The sequence below is a fragment of the Phalacrocorax carbo genome, chromosome 2 (assembly GCF_963921805.1).
Source record: "Phalacrocorax carbo chromosome 2, bPhaCar2.1, whole genome shotgun sequence".
In the NCBI taxonomy this organism is placed as follows: domain Eukaryota; kingdom Metazoa; phylum Chordata; class Aves; order Suliformes; family Phalacrocoracidae; genus Phalacrocorax; species Phalacrocorax carbo.
The window spans coordinates 29,834-43,544 of NC_087514.1; positions in this window are offsets into that span (position 1 = coordinate 29,834).

Here is a 13,711-nt window from a genome sequence, read left to right on the forward strand (position 1 = left end):
ATAATGACTCGCCATCCTTTCGGGACAGCACTCAGATCTGGTAGGCCAGGTTGGAGAGGCCCCATGTCCTCCATTTGCTGATTTACTGCTCTAAGATCATGCAGCATCCTCCATTGGTTTTTATCTTTCTTTTTTACAGCAAATATAGGGGTGTTCCACGGGCTCATCGAGGGCTCTAGATGCCCTGCTTCGTGCTCTCGTTTTACTATAGGTCTTACAGCCTCTGTTTTCTCTGTTGTCAGGGGCCACTGCTCCACCCAGATGGGCTGTTCGGTTTTCCACACTAACTTGTGCTGATGAAGCCCCTCTGAGGCAGTGGCCCTTATGCTAAATTTTTCAACCCGATCCCCATCTGGGCAAGGGCGTCTCGCCCTAACAAGGGGCTTGCTACCCCATCTGCTACTAGTATGGTCACTACGGCCGTGAGGAGCTTCCCTGCATCCTCGTCCATGACTTCGAGTTTCACAGGGCAAGTACTTGTTCTCGTCTGTTGTTCTCCTCCTACCCCCATTATACGTTTTCCCATGGCAAGGGGCCAAGTTGGTGGCCACCGTTCGAGTGGCATTATTGTGACATCTGCCCCGGTATCCACTAACATTCCCAGGCATATCTGTGCCAGGTAACTCGGTTCTTGTGGGGTAATCATCACTGCTGCCATGGGTCTCTCATCACAGCCTATGACCAAGGCCACGCGGGGGCTGTAACCTGCAAATCTTGCCCCCCTGCGTGACGGTTCACTCCCCCTTGGCTCGCTACGGTGGGCCAAGCTCCTGGCGTTGGCACCGTGATGGGGGTCATTTGACTCATAGGAGGCGCAAATCCCCCTCGCTTCGCCCTCCCTTGGCCGTTTCCCGGCCTCGTAGTTGGACAATCTCTTGCCAGGTGTCCTGGCTTCCCACACACCCAGCACCTCCCTACTGGGCGCGCTCCTCCTCCATTACGTCCTCCCCTTTCCGCTAGCGGGCACCCAGCTCTAAAGTGCCCTCACCGGCCACACAAGTGACATATCGGCCCCACCCCGGCCGCTTGCACCATCACCCTTTCTTCGCTTCCACAGTCAGCGTTCTGGCAGACGTGCGCTCCCGCACCGCCATGCTGGTTCAATGCTTCCTGGCGCAAGACATGCCTGATGGTTTCACCCAATGGCGCCCCTACCGCCAGGGTGCGGAGGATATCTTGTGTTTGCGGATTTGCTTGATTTCGGAGGCAATCCATAAGGACTGCCTCCTTGGCTGCTGGTGGCAATTCTGATTCTATAATAGCCTTCTGCAACCTATCACAAAACGTTGTAAATGGCTCTGCTAGACCTTGCTGTATCTTTTGCCAAGGTTCTGCTTTTTTCTCATACCTGCCCACTTCACTATACGCTTTGCGGGAACACTCCGTTACCGCTTGCAGCTCCCTGCCCCTTAATTCTGCTGCTTGCAACTGCGGGGTTTCCAGTCCTTGACTTCTGCCAGTGAGCCGGTCAAGGGTGGTCCCCCTCAGCGGGTGGCCCGGAACTGCCGCCGCTTGCTGTACGAGGGCATGGCAGGCACTGTGCATTGCCTCCTTCCAAAGTATGTACATTGTGGGAGCCAATATTGCTTTCACCAACTGCTTAGCATCAGAGGGGGTCAATGGCGCTGCATGCGCAGCGTCCAGCAGCAATCCTACTCCTTCGTCTTTCAGCCCCTTTTCTTTAATTTCTTGCCATAAACTTCGCACTAGTTTGGCATCTATCGGCGTCCACTCCACTCCTCCTCCTGGAGCTAATCGGACAGGGAAGATCCCGGGCATCTCTATCCTTACTCCATTGAGGCTACAATCTCTAGCTATCAGCCACCAGTTAGGTAACTCGACTGACTGTCGCTGGGGCGCACCCTTCGTTAAAAGTCCTGTCTGCTGCCGAGTTACTTCCCCTAGTGCGCGCATAACCTGCTGCAGCTGCCGCAGCACTTCCTCCGCGGACCCCTCCGGAGCTGCAGCGCCCCGGACCTCCCCTTTTGGCGGGCCCTTTCCTCCCTCCTTCTGACTGGTCCTCCGAGTCTCTGCTGTTTTGTGCCTCTTTTTTGCGCGCCGCAGGCAAGCTGCTCTCTCTTCCCACATATGGGCATCGGTTTCTCCCCCAATTTCTGATTCGCTGCTACTCAAGGTTGTTCTATACTCCCCCTGTCCTCCCCTCCAGGCACCCCAATCCCCCTCCTCGTCCGACTCCCATCTCAAGGGTTGCCCCGGGAGCCAGTCTCGAGGGTCGGGCAGAGGGCGGTGCCGCTGCCGGCGCTGCTTCCGGCGCTGGTCATCTTTCTCCTTCCGCTCCATCACTCCCGCTGCGTCCGCTGCCACGTCACTCTCCCCGCGCGCCTGTGCCAAATCATCCCAGGGGTATGCGGGGGGGGGACTCTCTAAAGGTCCTGCTAGCTCAACAGGGAACACCGCCGCTTCCCGATCCACCTCCTTGGGAGCCTCAGACTGAGTCGCTGGCCAGGCTACTCCGTCCGAACTCTCCGCTTCTTTCCCATCCCCCGCGATGCTTGCCCCTGTCTGCGTCCCCACTGCCCCTCCTGGGTCTCTTTCCGGGCTACTGTCGCCTGTAGCACCGTGCAGGCACCGCTGCGCCTGCCGCCACGTCTCCTGATCATCCCGAGCTTTCAATAGTAATCGGTGTATCTTTCCCCAGAGCTGTATGTACTGGGGTTTTCCCATCATAGCCCTTTCGGCTAACTCCTCTTTAATCCTCACCCACTTATCCTTATTAAATATGTCTGCGGGACTTCGTATGAGCCCCTGCGTAATCATCCATTGGATGGCCTTTGAGGTAGGCGTCTTCGATATCGAAGTACCATATTCCTTCCCCAATCCCTTCAGTACCTTTACGACTGAATCCATGGCGCGCCCGCTGACCTGCGGCTCCCCGTCCCGCCCCTGCCTGCCCCAAGCTCTCTTTTCCCCCCGGCGAACCTGCCAAGCCTCCCCGCTAATCACGTCGGGGTCACCACTTGTAGCTGTACGCTTCTACGGGAGAACTTATCTTGGGCCGCATACCTCCGGGACACAGGGCTCTACCCACCCTGGGGACAGTGATGCACAGACACCAATATGATGGATACAAAATGTCCGTCTATTTGGCTGCGTCACACGCTTATATAGCTCTTGCGCTTCCTGTTCCTGCCACTCCTATGGGGAGGAGTCTATCTTTCCGTCACATCCCGTGATCTTCCGGTCGCCGATCCCAGTCTATTCCCCTACACCTATCGAGCCCTGTTTAACAATATTCAGTACCCCCAAGGGGAAGAGAAGGTCTCTGGAGCTAAAAAGACAAAGACAAGGAAAGCGACAAGCACTGCGACCACTCAAACCCCTACAACAGATGCTGTGGATACTTCAATACCAGTGACAAGTGCTGCAGCCCCTCAAACTCCCATGACAGACACTGCAGCCACTCAAACCCCCATGACAAGAGTTGCAGCTGAATCAGAGGACCAACCCATGCCAGTATCGGTCGCCCCTATACACAAGAGGAAATCTTGGAAGAGAAAGTCAACTTGTTTAGAAACAAAGGCTGGAAAAGCAGGGCCATCACAAGGAGAGGAGGAGGAAGAGGAAGAACTCATACAAGAAACAGAAGCTACTCCATCCCTACCCTTGAGTGAGTTGCGGGGTATGCAAAAAGATTTCGGCCGTCGTCCAGGTGAGCACATTGCCACCTGGCTGCTCCGATGCTTGGATTATGGGGCCAGTAGCCTGGAATTGGAGGGGAAGGAAACCAAACAACTGGGATCCATTTCTAGGGAAGGGGGCATTGACAAAGCAATTGGAAAAGCGGCACAAGCTCTCAGCCTCTGGTGGTGATTCCTGTCCAGAGTTAAGGAAAGGTATCCCTTCTGGAAAGATGTTACATATCACCTAGGAAAATGGACAACCATGGAAAAAGGTATCCAGTATCTGAAGGAATTCTGCATGGTTGAGGTGATTTATGGTGACCCGGACAATGAACAGTCACCCGAAGATCCAGATGAAGCCCAGTGTATGTGACCCCTGTGGTGGAAGTTTCTATGGAGCTCCTTAGCGATAGTGTCCTGGAAAGATGACAAGGCACCAACGGTGGGGGATGTGATTGCTAAACTCAGGGATTATGAAGCACATGTCTCTTCCTCCCTCGTCTCTGCTGTGGAAAAACTGTCCCAAGAGGTCCAGCAACTCAAAGAAGATATGTCCTACTCCCCACCTCTACGGACCAGTGTCTCAGCCGTTAGGAATAAGCGCCCTTTTGCTCAAAGAAGAGGATATACACCAGAGGATACCCTATGGTTTTACCTGCGTGACCACGGAGAAGACATGAGGAAGTGGGATGGAAAAACCTACCCCGACCCTAGAGACACAGGTATGAGAGCTGCAAGGAAAAACAATCAATCTGGGAGGTTCTTCCAGGAAAGCTGCTGCTCCGGTTTCCAATAGGCAATTCCCCAGACAGAGAATGTGAACTCTTGATTCACATTTACAAGAAGTGAGTTGCGAACGCCACGGTCAGGACTGGGGGGCCCTGCCTCCAGCCAGGTGGAGGAAGGGACAACTGGGTTTACTGGACTGTGTGGATCCAATGGCCTGGCACATCAGACCCACAGGACTATAAAGCTTTAGTGGACACCAGTGCACCCTAATGCCATCATGCCATATAGGGGCAGAACCCATCTGCATTGCTGGAGTGACAGAGGGATCCCAGGAAGTAACTGTATTGGAGGCTGAAGTGAGCCTTACCAGGAATGAGTGGCAAAAGCACCCCATTGTGACTGGCCCAGAGGTTCCATGCATCCTTGGCATAGACTACCTCAGGAGAGGGTATTTCAAGGACCCAAAAGGGTACAGGTGGGCTTTTGGTATAGCTGCCTTGGAGAATGAGAGAGAATTAAACAGCTGTCTGCCTGGCCTCTCAAAGGACCCACCTATCGTGGGGCTGCTGAGGGTCAAAGAACAAAAGGTGCCAATTGCTACCACAACAGTGCACCGGTGGCAATATCGCACCAACCGAGACTCCCTGATTCCCATCCATGAGCTCGTTCATCAACTGGAGTGCCAAGGAGTGATCAGTAAGGCCCACTCACCCTTTAACAGTCCCATATGGCCAGTGCGGAAGTCTAATGGAGAGTGGAGACTAACAGTAGACTATTGTGGCCTGAACGAAGTCACTCCACCACTGAGGGCTGCTGTGCCAGGCATGCTGGAACTTCAGTATGAACTGGAGTCAAAGGCAGCCAAGTGGGATGCCACCATTCACATCACTAATGCATTCTTCTCAATCTCTCTGGCAGCAGAGTACAGGCCACAGTTTGCTTTCACTTGGAGGGGTATCCAGTACACCTGGAATCGACTGCCCCAGGGGTGGAAGCATAGCCCTACCATTTGCCAGGGACTGATCCATACTGCACTGGAACAGGGAGGAGCTCTGAAACACCTACAATACATTGATGATGATGATGAGACAATACAGCTGAAGAAGTTTTTGAGAAAGGGAAGAAAATAGTCCAACTCCTTCTGAAAGCTGGTTTGCCATAAACCAAAGTAAGGTCAAGGGACCAGCACAGGAGATCCAGGTCTTAGGAATAAAATGGCAAGATGGACATCGTCAGATTCCAATGGATGTGATCAACAAAATAGCAGCCATGTCTCCGCCAACTAGCAAAAAGGAAACACAAGCTGTTTTAGGTGTTGTGGGTTTTTGGAGAATGCATATTCCACATTACAGTCTGATTGTAAGCCCTCTCTATCAAGTGACCTGGAAGAAGAATGATTTCAAAGGGGGCCCTAAGCAACAACAAGCCTTTGAACAAATTAAACAGGAGATAGTTCATGCAGTAGCCCTTGGGCCATTCTGGGCAGGACAAGATGTAAAAAATCTGCTCTACACTGCAGCTGGGGGGAATGGTCCTACCTGGAGCCTCTGGCAGAAAGCACCAGGGGAGACTCGAGGTCAATCCCTAGGGTTTTGGAGTTGTGGATACAGAAGGTCCAAAGCGCACTGTACTCCAACTGAAAAAGAGATATTGGCAGCATATGAAGGAGTTTGAGCTGCTTCAGAAGTGGTCGGTACCGAAGCACAGCTCCTCCTGGCGCCCCATTGTTGATAGAATGGACTGTTAAAGACTACACTAAGAGCAATTGGGGGTGGGACATTTAAACATTGAGATACACATTTAGCAAAAGCCACCTGGTTAATCAACACTACAGGATCTGCCAATTGAGCAGGCCCTGCCCAATCAAACTCTTACATACTGTGGAAGGGGCTAAAGTCCCAGTAGCGCACATGAAAAATATGCTGGGGAAAACAGTCTGGGTTATTCCTGCCTCAGGCAAAGACAAACCCATTTGTGGAGTTGATTTCGCTCAAGGACTTGGGCGCACTTGTTGGGCGATGTGGGAGGTTGGAGGAGTCTGATGTGTACCTCAAGGGGACTTGATTTTGGGTGAAAATAGCCAATGAACTGAATGGTATGATGTTAATTGCTACATAATTTTATATATCACCATTCCTATGGTTGCTATGTACCATATCAATGGTATCATAGTAGGAATCTCCCAAATTAATGAAGGATGCACTTCGATTGAACCAAGCAAAATGCAACAGTGATGGAAGAAGGACTGACTTCAGCTTGCACAATCTAACACCACACACACCATCTTCCTGACCTGAAAGACTGTTATGATAGATGGAGCCCAAAGTAATGGACTAAATGAACTTAATGGACATTTTTGTGATCATTTGTGGGTATTTTACAGACATTTTACAGGGGTGGTCCATAGACCAAGAGAATGATAAATGATATCTGTATATTCTATTAAAGGATGAGAAGGTGGGTAGTAGTTATTGAAGTGGTATTGGATTGTATGGGACCTGATGATGATGTAAACGGTATGGAATAAGGGGTGGATACTGCCATGGTTTTAGCTGGGATAGAGTTAATTTTCTTCACTAGAGCTGGTATAGTGCTGTGTTTTGGACTTAGTATGAAAAAAAAGTTGATAACGCACTGATGTTTTAGTTGTTGCTAGGTAGTGCTTGTACTAGTCGAGGATTTTTCCAGCCTCTCATGCTCTGCTGGGTGCACAAGAAGCTGGGAGGGGAGTGGAACACAGCTAAGAGAGCAGATCCAAACTGACCAAAGGGATATTTCGTATCCTATGACGTCATACCCAGTATATCAACTGGGGGGAGCTGGCCGAGGGCGGGCAGCGATCACAGCTTGGGGATCAGCGGGTGGTGAGCGGTTGCATTGCTTGTGGGTTTTTTCCTTTTTTTTTCTTTTGGGGGGGGAGGTGTAATTTCTCTCTCATTATTTTCCTTTTAATTATATTATCATTATTGTTATCATAATGATTATTATCATTACTATTTTATTTTAATTATTAAACTGTTCTTATCTCAACCCATGAGTTTTCTTGCTTTTGCTCTTCCAATTCTCTCCCCCATCCCACAGGGGTGGGGGGAGGGAGCTAGCAGCTGCATGGTGTTTGGTTGCTGACTGGGGCTAAACCACGATGCTGAGGCTGTTTCCCTATTAATGCAGCAGCCACTATAAATCACAGTCTCATAAGCAAAACTGCCTTTGCGTTTCTGCTTAACTGACGCCAACAGGTAACAAAGCATGTCACAGTCGGGACTCACAACCAAGCTGGGAATGGAAGTGGCCCTGAGAATCTTGTTGCTGAGCTGCTCTTGTGACTTTGCATGTTTCATCACCATGGACACGCACAGCTTACAAACACCAGCATTCTTCAGAGATCACTGTTTGGCTATCAGCAAATGCTCTCCGGTAAACCAGGAACAACAAGCCAGAAGAAGCTATTTGGGAAATCTGTGAAGACCACAGGACCTGGACCGGTCAGTGCATTTTAAAAAACCCACATTTTTTATAATACCAACTTTAGCAAGCCCTGTTTTTTCCAAGCAGATTTAGTAATTTCTCTAATATTCATACAGCTCTACAGTTGCCTTTCCCCCAAAGCTACGTGATTAGTATTATCTCAGTTCTACTACTTGTCTGTTGTGACACCCTTCTAGCTCTACTAGTCTGTTTCACAAAACATAATGGCACTGATTTCTATAGAGATTCTTATGTCTCCCTATACCCATTCCTGATGCAGCTGCCACATTCCCAACTTAGAACCTGTTCTGCTATTACTATGACAGGCAATTTTAGCATATTTATTGTATTTTGTTCACCTAGCTACTTGAATTTAGCATATTTTCTTTAAAAAGGGCCACCAGTTTTATATACAACAGTTGAATATGCAGTAACTTTTAGTTACAAATGTTCATTAAAACTGTTAGACTTACCCGACTTCTCTCCAGTTCTAAATCCTTGGTTGCATTGTTCCTCTTTTGAATATGAGTTTAGAAATTCAGCACACAATTCACTCCTTTATTTTCCAATTATGCCTGCAAGAATCATTCATACTGATGCATTTTCCTTCCTTTAGTATCTGTTGTGGACTTCACTGTGCCATTTTAAAACATAACGTTGCATGTTAAAAAAACCCTGAATCCCCTCCTGAAATTAATCCTTTAAAAAAATGAGCAAATTCTTATCGGATCGTAGCTATAGTGCTCACACTGTGTGAATATATATTCAAATAATTGTATTACCACTTCTATTTCAACAATTCCCTGCCTCATTCAAATCACGAAAATTAAGTCTCATTACTAGACATCCCTTTCCTATGATGTATAGTCTTTTAATAACTTGATATATACAGAAGATGGACTTTTACAAGTGCTATATAAGACATCGACCATTATTCCGTCACCTTCACTTGGTGTCTCAGAAATGCTACAAAACACATCTTCTAACTTATGTCTCAAATTCAGGAAGTGTTTACCTATACTTACCGGTGTAAAATTGTGAGGGTGATACTTGCCACTTGCTACTCAGTTCATGTCCCTCCTTCCTCTCCCAGTTTACAGCTGTTTATCAGATCAGACAACTCCTAAGGGGATGCATAATGCTGGGGAGGGGGGGGAAGACAGGATAACAGGAAAAAGGTAACTACTTCTGTGCACTAACACTAGCACCCACTCAGTGTTGGTGAGGCCACACCTGTAGTGTATCGAGTTCTGGGCTCCCCAGTACAAGACAGACATGTAGCTACCAGAGAGAGTCCAATGAAGGGTCACAAAGATGATTAAGGGACTGGAGTGTCTCTCATCTAAGGAAAGGCAGAGAGAGCTGGGACTATTTAGCCTGGAAAAGAGAAGGCAAGGGGAGATCTTACTAATGTGTATTGATAACTGACGGGAGGGTGCAAAAAGGACAGAGCCATTCTTTTCATAGAATCACAGATTCATAGAATCATTTAGGTTGAAAAAGACCCTTAAGATCGAGTCCAACTGTAAACGTAACACTGTCAAGTCCACCGCTAAACCATGTCCCTTGGTACCACAGCCACAGGTCTTTTAAATACCTCTGGGGATGTTGACTCAACCACTTCCCTGGGCAGCCTGCTCCAACACTTGTGTCATGGTTCTGGCTGGGATAGAGTTAATTTTCTTCACCATAGCTGGTATAGTGCTGTGTTTTGGACTTCGTATGAAAATAATGTTGGTAACACACTGATGTTTTAGTTATTGCCGGGTAGTGCTTGTACTAGTCGAGGATTTTTCCAGCCTCTCATGCTCTGCCGGGTGCACAAGAGGCCAGGAGGGGAGGAGGCACACCCAAGATAGCTGATCCAAACTGACCAAAGTGATATTCCATATCATGTGACGTCATGCCCAGTATATTAAGTGGGGGGAGTTGGCTGGGGGAAGCAGCGATCGCGGCTCAGGGACCAGTGGTGTTGGTCAGCAGGTGGTGAGCGGTTGCATCGTTTGTTGTTTGCTTTTTTCCCCTCCTCCCGAGTGACGGAAAACCAGCGGGAGACAGGCACCATCCGATGATGATCAGCAAGTCTCGTTTATTGGCAATTAGCAAATATCTTTTATACCGTTCGTAAATTAGCTCATACATATTTGCAAAAGCATAGCTCATCCTTGGCTGGGAGGTAGATGCCAACTCCTTCCATGCTTATCTCTTGTGTTCAGCCTTGCAATTAGCAGTTACTTGTTTCTCACACTCCTTTACCGGTCAACAACAGCTGGGCCCAAGGTCGCTCCGACCCTGAGCCTGTCCTTCTACTTCAATGCCCGCTTTCTGCTAGCCGTTCCCGGGCTAGAGTTCCCCACATTTCCCCCTTTTTCTTTTGTTCCTTGAGAAAGGAACACGGCACTCATACTTCTTTCCATCATTTGTTGCATACATTGCGATATACAAGGGACACACATTAATATAATAATAAACAGTATAAATATTATTAATCCCATCTGCAAAATACTCTTGATCCCATTGCCAATGCCCCATCCATTAAACAAGCTGTTAAACCAATGCCATGGATCATCCTGTCTTACAGAGTCTACATCTAGTAATAAGTCAGATAATGCCTTTGATGTGGCATTTGTTTGCTTAGCTGGCCAACACCCTAGCTTGTTTAATGTCGTGAGGCTTTGAGCAACACCAACTCCAGGAGCCAAGAAGGAAACAGCTATGATCTTTGTAGGATTCCAAAATTCAGCTGTAGAGTCACAGTTATCCTCAAACTTATGAGTGCTCCTTTTGCTTCTCATCTTTCTATGATGTTGATAAATCATTGAAGTGTTAGGGGTAAGAAACGTTAGGCGACCTATAGAGCAAGGCCCTCCCTTTATATGTGACGGGATGCCAGGCCAAGCCCCATCTCCACAAATTAAAAACAAACCTGCAGGTAGCGCAATAGGCATATTGTTAGAGCGTGATATATTTACAGAGGTATAGTTACACCAAGCAGTAGCATTAAGAGAGCCCACAAGGGCAAGCTCTTGTGGTTCTGGGCCTACGGGGAGTACATCATCCCAGATATCATACTCAACAAACACCGAAGGGGCGTCACGCCACTTAAAGGGAAGCTTCCGAGTTATATTATGCTGCTGTCGCAGCTCCGCTACGGACTGAGTAAAAGTCATAAAGGTTGCATTACTTAAAGGCACCCCAATAAGACATGTGACAAATGGGGAGTCGGGCGTTGCTAGGCTGGCACAAAAGCTAGTTGTATTCAATGATCTAGCTAGCGTGACCCAGATATTTTCTCGTGGGTCAAAAACGTTAGGCACAAGGGCAGTGCTACATACACTTAAAAGGGCTAATACCCATAATTTCTGTTCAGCAGAGCTCATTATCAGTCCGCCTTGTATTCTCGGTCGAAACCAGACCAAACCTCGGGCGCTATGCACCCTCTGGGACCTTTGTTCCTCCTGGACCGTGGTTATTCACTGGTGAGTGCTGCACAGCGCTCCTCTGGGTTCCTTCCGCTGATCCCAGCCGTTCGGGTGCCGCTTCGGCTGGTGCCGCGGTGGGCAACTGTTCTGCGTCGCGCTGTGTGGGGGAGGTGGCGGGTCTGGCACATCTAGCTGGAATCCATTGCGGCCCTGTAGGGGTAGAAACACAGAGATACCCCCTCCCCCAATATAAAACCTCCACAGGCCCTGACCATACACCCGTACGCGGGTCTTTGTATTTGACCCAAACTCGGGGTAGCTCCCGTTCATCTTTTTTCTGTCTATAGTGAACGATGACAGCAGGCACTCCCTCAGAGCCAAATACACACAAATAGTTTAGCACAAACAGTGCTTTTACCAGCCACTCCTGCGGGTCTTTTATATCTGCATACTTTTGAACATAGGTTTTCAGCAACCCATTAGCTCGTTCCACTATTGCTTGACCCGTTGGGTTGTAAGGGATACCTGCAATGTGTTGTACTGACGCACCCACGCAGGAGGGTTATTGTGTTCTGCAAACAGGCATAAGTGATTTAATACAAACAAAACTTCTGCACAAACAAAACTTTTGCCATTCCAACATCCTTATCTTCTCCCCCTTTTTCTTTTTGCACTGAGTAAGTGCACCCAAAATGTGAGTAGAACCATGGAGTATGGTGAGATCGATGGGGAGATCGGGGTCCAGGCGGTCTACTGCTCTCTGGACGATCTCGGAGCTAAGACGTTGTATCATAGTGTGTTGTTCAGCAGTCGGTCGGACCGGCGCGGCAGGGTCAGTGCCCTTTAACATTGGGCGAAAAACTGAGAGTCACTGATGCGCCACCCAAGGTATTTCCATACCGGTGAACGTTGAACCTTCTCTGCTTGCTATTACTAGGTCGTGTAGCTGGAGCTGTTGCTGTAAATATAATTCTTGCTGTGCTGAGAAAGGTTGTACTTGCGCAAACAAGATGTCATCCATGTAATGGTAAATTATAGTGTCCGGCCATTGCTGCCTCACTTCTTTCAATGCAGCATCTACAAAGAGTTGACACAGAGTAGGGCTATTCTGCATGCCTTGTGGCAATACTGTCCACTCGAAGCGTAAGTCAGGAACCTCTCTGTTGATTGCCGGTAATGTAAATGTAAACCGCTGGGTATCCTGAGGATGCAGCTTTGTAGTAAAAAAGCAGTCCTTTAAGTCGATAATTAGTAAATGCCAGCCAGTTGGTAGCATGGCTGGATTTGGAAGGCTAGGCTGTAAAGCCCCCATCGCTTGCATTTGCTGATTTACTGCCCGTAGGTCATGTAACAGCTTGAGATGTCCTTGATCTAATTGTTGTTTTATTAATATACAGGCTTGTTGTAGACCTTCCCGTTTGAGCGGTCACTGCCCGACACATACTGGCTCTTCTGTGAGCCATGTCAGTGGGATTGGGAAAGTCCATGTGGCAGTGACCCTCTTTGGTTACTGTTGAGAGTTTTTGGCTGGACCCAAGGGGGCGAGAGCGGCACAAACTTGTTGCTGAACGTGTACCATTCCCTGCCCAACTTCCCTCAATGCTTCAACTAACATAGCTTGGGGGCCGGGAGGCACCCGACTCATGCGTTCAAGCATCACCTCAATGCCTGCGTCTAGGGGAAGTGTAATTAAAATGCTTTTAGTAGCATGGTTGGAGTTTTCCATAACACATTGACGCAGCAATGGGCCCTTCATAAAAATTTTCCAATCAAGAGGATTATGGTGTGCTAATAAATTTTGATTGTTAGCAGGGTCCGGTTGATAGATGACAGGGAAAGCCTGAGCTAACAAATCGGCGGTCTCTAGGTCCCCGTTCTGTAATGCCTCTAACCCGATTTTTCGCCAGTCAACCTGGCTACGCACAGCAGGCACAGAACGGTGACTAGACGTGCTCGGCTTATTTTCCTCCACCGGAGAGACTACATCACATACATTTTCAATATCTTCACCTCCCTTTCCCAAGCTTATTCCTCCTCCGCTAGTTTCTACAGATGTAGATTTATCAGGGGTGGGAGGGGGGGGAATAAGGGGTTTTCGAGGTACGACAACTGGGATCCCCGAGAAGGGAGGAGAGAGATTGTCTAAGCCAATTCCAATCTTTCCAGCATTGGGGTCACAGTTGTCTAGCCGATCAGAGGCGGCTGTTGCTAATCTTTTTTCAGTTTTATATTTTTTCATACAGTTAATCACTTCCCGCCAAGGTTTCATTAACTTTTCCGCTGTCTTATCGTCATCTATCACCCAATCCCACAAACAATCACCATAGGCTCTCCCCTCCTCTACTTCAAAAATTGACTCCGGTTCTTTAAAGAACCCTTTCACTTTACCCACTGCAACTAATCCTGACAAGTCTTTTAACTGACTTACTCCCCGCTTTTCTAAAAAGCGCT